A 6,512-nucleotide genomic window follows, 5' to 3' on the forward strand; every position below is an offset into this window, starting at 1 on the left:
TTGTTAGCTCTATGTGTTATGTAAGTTTTTGTTAAGATAATGTTTTTGCTGATATGTATTAACCTATGATATAACATGTTCACGTAAGAAAGGATGAAGGCTATGTACATGTTATTGTGATGATCTGATTTCAAAACAAATGGTTCTGAATCGGGTTGCACAATAAATATTTTTAGAAGCCCTTAATAAAAATTGGAATATCACACAAAATCTAAACTGGAGATTTGTAATTGTTGTAAAAGAATACGAATAAATTAACAAATTTTGTACAAGTATATATGCGAAATATGAATTTTTTTCAGATATTAAATAAATCATTAATTTTTAATTTATTTTTTTCTCTCGAGATATGTCATAATTCTTGTTTACTTTATGGACAAAGTAATTTCTGCATTGAGATTGCCAACACTAACAGAAAAATAGTTATTGGATTATTGTTTTTCTAATGAAGGCAAGTCATGGTTTTATCATTTAAGTAATTATCACATGAGAAAATATGAAGTTGTCAAAAATATTGTTCTTACTGTTGCAAGCCAACACTTAGGGAAAAAACAGTTTAGGGAACAACATACCTGATCTTGTGGTTTTTACTTGATTGCTTTGGGGTCTTTCATTGTTTTGAATGCTCAAACGAATTTCCTCGATGGCACTAGTTGTGATGACCCGTTATTTTTCTTTTATACAAACATAAACGAGTCCTCACAGTGGCACGACGATGTGTCGCAAAGCCAACATATGGTATATATCTCATAATATATACACCTGGTAAATCAGAGTATAACATATAACTAACTATGCAGCAGAAACATAAACTTGAATAGCGGAAATCATAGCTTATACATCTCTTACAAGTTATTTACAATACCGAGCCATTTAACATCTATATGTTTAAATCTTATCAACATAATAATTAAACAACATGAATGGCTTATACAATAACAAGTGACCAAAGCGTCACAAGCCATAAACAGAACCTATAAAATAGTGGACAATTGTGGTCCAACCATTACGACCGTCGCGGCGAGCTTCGGTCATATTATCCCAAGTGCACATCAACAACACTCTCCCCTACAACCGGAGTACCTGCAGCCAAATGAACATTTATACGGTTGTGGGGGTTTGCCACATCCGTATAGGTGAAATTATGAGCCCACCGTCTTGGCATAAATAAATACACTAAGACCTCAGAGGTATACTATTCACTGAGTTTTTCGCAAAGAACCAACTTTCATTTTCTAGTCATGCGTACACTATAACAACCACCAATTTATAACCTTTTATTTGAAAACCCCCATAGCTGATATAGCAAACACTGATTATTAAAAAGCATTAAAAGCATACTACGCAGCTGAGCTTATACGTAAAAGTTTTATTATTGAAAACTAAATTCATCCTCACCTACTATATTACTTTTGTTTCAATGAGATTTAGAAAACAATGACATTTAAATCATGCAGCCATCCGATAGAAATATACACAAGTTCTTTCCCATTGAGACTCTTATGCATACTAATATGTCTAACAAAACTACTCATAACATAAAAACATCACACTCATCAAAACAATGCTATAAATGATCATGCAATGCACATCATGGAAATTAATCCAAGCATCATGGAAATTAATCCAAGCATCATGGGTGTTACCCCAAGCATCATGGAAATTAATCCAAGCATCATGGAAATTAATCCAAGCATTGTTTCCCGTGGGCTATGAACCTCACTTCGATGCACGTTTAGCGTTCATATGCATATGCATCATGCCTTAAAACAATATACATTTCGTTTCATGAATTATGTCTTTAACACATGCTTTCTTTATAAAAACATAAACAATTCAACATGTCATTTCTTAAACAATTTGCATAACTTAACTCCCTTTAAAATCATATTCGTGTTCTATTACAATCATAGTTTTCAAAACTCCAAACCATAACATACAGTGACTCCATTCATTTAAACTCCACATATCATATTCAAACTTCAAAACATCATCATAATTTCAATACTCAAAAGTACTCAAATCATCCAAAACAGTTCATAATTAATATACAGTTGGTTCAAGTTTGTAAAAACAATATATATTTTGCAATTCATCATATATGAAAATAATACTTCTCAGTGAGTAAAATACTCACCTTGGCTGCATTGAACTCATGACTTCAACATTTTCTCCTGTATTCTAAGTACTTGACCTCTACATTGGAGAACCAATTAAAGTCTCCAATCCAGACACAATCCTGCAAACATTGGTATCGTTAGACTATACTATTGAATCTCATACTATATGACATCCTAACTACCCGCGTGCTCTCACGTCACGTTACCCACTTTTGAATCTAGCTAAGTATCCAAAACTATTATTATGTTATCATTTAAGTTTAGGTTCATATTTTATTTTGCTTATTATCTTTAATATGCATTTACTATTTATTTGCCTACTCTTTATTATTATATCATATTATCATTGATAATCATTTTATTAGCTTGTTGATTATTTACTAACTTAACAATATATATTTAACTCGAATTCATGCATACGTATGTATATATATATATACACGCTTGAACCTAATTCGATGGTACACATAAATACTGTATACATAGATAGGTGAATTAGATACTAAATCATTCAACTACTAATTGACTAGAGTCTATTTAGGTATTTACATAATATCACTATTTTATATTTGTTGTCATAAGATTATCTAGACTATTTACTATTTTATGGCATTGATATTGATGTGTGTTTTAAATAGTACTCGCAAGCGCACGAATCGTTTGCAATATAGTGTGTGCAAGTGCGAGGTCGAATCCACAGGAAAATGGTCAAATATTGGTATCTTGCTTGATCAACCACATTTTAACCTAGTTCCAAAGGTTTGAGAAGTGATTCAAGAACAAAAGACTAAATAAAAGAGATGGAATGAAATATGCAAATTAAAAGGAACTAAGGCTAAGGAATCCACCAAACCAAATCCTACAACTCACACTCTTGGTTTCCACTTGAACACCCAAAGAACATTAAGCTTAGGGTGTCATTCAAGTTTCTTAACCTTAAACCCGAGAACCATTAAATGAATCCAACACATAGACAAATCACAAAGAGTACCAATTGAAATCAAAACATCCAATGTATCATTCAATCACAATGGATATCATCATTCAAACCGATAAAACAATGTATTCGTCGGTTAAAACACATAAAATATCCTCTTTCCACCCCTAACCACATTCATTGCAAAAGATAAAGCTTTAAATGAATGGAACTTGAACAACTAATATGATATATCATTAAATGTGCAAGTGGTACAGCAAGATTGTGAGTGTCATCAATGGAAAGGTTTCATCCTCAACCCTAGTTGAGGTTACTAGCCTTCCATGACTAAGAACACCGCAAGAAAATGATGAACAACCATGGAAATGAAAGAAAAAGCTTTACAAAGAGAAAGTATCTGAAAATAAAACTACAGAAATACACTACAAGATGCACAAAATTAAACCTATCTACTGATTTTCTGCTCTATTCTACTCCATTCTCTCCTCTTCTACTCTCTCCAACAAGGAGGCATGGCTATGGCTTTTATAGAAGAGAGCTAGGGCTAGAAATGACTCCTCTACCCTCCTCTAGGGTTCCTCTGCTACTAGAGACAACCACAAACACGAAACCAGTGTGTTCTGCAGCGAAAATCAGAGGGAGGACTGCTTTTTGGCTTCTGATTGGGCGTTCTGGCGAGCTCTGCAAAAGCAGTTTCTGGGAAATTTCGATCGATCGACTTCGGGTAAAGTTTCGATCGATCGAATTTTAAGTTCGATCGATCGACTTTTCAGGATCTCCGAATTTCCAATCATTTCCTTATGAAATTTGTCATTCCTCTCTTATTGTCCTACAGAAACAGAAAACACAAAAACTAACCAAAACATTAGAAAATAACAAGGCCAAAGGTCTAATTAGTGCAAATCAAGGGGTCCAAATACACAATATTTGGCACTCATCAAATATTTTAACCTTATGTTTAATACCTAATCCTTTCTTAAACTTCTTGTCATATATATATATATATATATATATATATATATATATATATATATATATATATATATCCTAGAGGTTATTTTACCTATTTACGATTATTAAGTCACATTATCATTATTAATCTTTTGATGGCCTATGACTTATTTACTAAGTTAATCATATATACTTAACTCATATACATGCATATGTATATTCATGTGTACACATTTATACGTACAATGCTTATTAAGCTAAACATAGCCTCATAACCCATTTAGGTATTTTATAATACATAGACAAACACCCTAGTTATGTAATTACATTACTAAATGAATTCGGATCATGTTTATGTATTTCCTTCACTTATACATACATTATTTTGATAATTTACAACTCTTGTTCTTCTAGTCTTAACCGTTGCACTTAATAGTTTACCCCTTTTATTATATACAAATACTTAGGTGATTAGACTATAAGGCCTTAATCTGCTTTACCCTATTAATTTAACAACTCTTATTGCAATTTATGTGAAACTATTTACTTCATTTTAGCTCTCTTCTCACTTGGTCTTACCAATATCATACAACCCTAATTCTAACTTCTATCCATAGTTGGTTCTATAACAAAGGACCTATATACATTAACTTTAAAACTAAAACTTCAATTCTACACCAACAAGCTAACACTTCAACAATACTCAACAATTTATCACCAACACCATTCGGCCAACCACCTAAATAACCACCCATCAACTACCCTTTCAACAAGTACCTTTCATCTATATTAGGCCAATCAACAAAATACACCACAATTCCACTATTTCAACACACACACAGCCACAACAAAAGGTTAACCAAACCCTTGCATAACTCAACCCAATCGGTTCCAATCTCCTTGGAACCCAATCCAAATTTCAGCACCTATTCTAGAATTTTAACATAAAATAGCACTACCAAAATCACCAATTTCGCATACATATGTTCAGCCCAAATCAGCCAACTACAGTGAACCCATCAAATTCCCAATCTGCCAACAGTCCAGAAAACACCCAAATAGTCCCTGCCAACTCACAACCGGCCACAACAAAGGACACATCCGACACACACGCAGTCTATCAACAGCAAATACCAACTCAGAAAATACTAAGCTCATGGTAACAATCCAGAAAACACATGCATTACACACGGCCGAACAAAACCCCCAAAATCATAAAACCCTAATTTCACAATAATCAAATTAATCTACAAAATTTTAGGATCTATATACCTTTGGGATTTTCCTCAAAAACCCATTAAAATCGCCTCTAATTCCCGCCGGAAAAGTCGCCGGAAATCGCTATGAAGAACCGGGTCTCATGGGTACGGGTCATGGGTTGCTCGGGTTGCACGGCTGCATCGGGTTCTCGTGTTTTCTGGGCTCACGGGTCGCTGGTTCAAGCTTCTGGACTCTACCGGAGCTCCTCAATCACCAGATTTCAGCCCCAGCCGCCGATCATGGAGGATCAAGTTCTCACGGGTACAGCGGGTTACGCACACGGGTCTGGCGGTTGCTCGGGTCTCCGAGTCTCTTCGGGTTACGGGCTCGCCGGAAAACGGTCCTCTTGGCTCACCTGCAACAACTCAACAGTACCTACCGGAAAAACGGACCTCTGAACGGTTGGATTTCCCTCCTCCGATGAATCTCTCTCTCCCAATCTCACTCTCCATCACTCGGCTCTCTCTCTCGGTTTCATCTCTCTCTGTGTTCGGGTAGAGCAGAGGAGCAAGAAGATTAGAAGAAAAAGAAGAAAGAAGAGAAAAGAAAGGGTGAGGGCTGCTATGTGGGCATGAGAAAGGAGAAGAAAAGGGAAAGAAAAAGGAAAAAGGAAAGGAAGAAGAAGAGAGTGACGTGTGAGTGAGTGTGTGGCTGAAAAGTGAGGGAGATAAGATAATCTTATCTTCTCTCATCCAACCACAAGCCAACACGTGGCAGTGGGTGGGATTTTCTTTATTTTAAATGCTCATACTTTCTATAAATTATAGTAGCACCCCACAACAAATTAATTCTTTCATTTGATAATTGGTATTTAACCTTTACATTTAATCTAACTACATTCCACTAATGTAATTAATTAATTAATTATTCCACTACGCTCATTATTATTATTATTACTATTATTATCTCCCAAATACTTATTAGTGGTATTTTATTATTCCAACTTTCATTACTTTATCTCAGACTCATCTTATTTCCATAATATATTGTCATTTAAAATCTAACTATTGGTCACATCTAATTAATGAATATAATTTATTAATTTGTTATTTTCTTGGCTTTTACATCCTTCCCTCCTTATAAAAATTTCGTCCTCGAAATTTGCAAGCAACTCTTTTGCAAAACTCATATTTCAAACTATTACTTAGGGTGGGTTATACCTATTCTTACATTCTCCATTCTCTAATTTATTATCATAACACAAACATTTCTAAGTAAATTACACTTAACCGAGCGTATACTAA

General features: G+C 34.3%; 1 long non-coding RNA gene across 1 annotated transcript; it reads right to left on the minus strand.

Moving 5' to 3' along the window:
* Positions 1-797: 797 nt before the first annotated feature.
* Positions 798-5,945, minus strand: LOC133878899 (uncharacterized). Its single transcript, XR_009902022.1, has 2 exons — positions 5,281-5,945; positions 798-2,239 (listed from the first exon to the last, which is right to left on the minus strand). It is a non-coding gene; the product is annotated as an uncharacterized LOC133878899 (long non-coding RNA).
* Positions 5,946-6,512: the final 567 nt, after the last annotated feature.

The sequence above is a fragment of the Alnus glutinosa genome, chromosome 10, assembly GCF_958979055.1.
Source record: "Alnus glutinosa chromosome 10, dhAlnGlut1.1, whole genome shotgun sequence".
Lineage (NCBI taxonomy): Eukaryota > Viridiplantae > Streptophyta > Magnoliopsida > Fagales > Betulaceae > Alnus > Alnus glutinosa.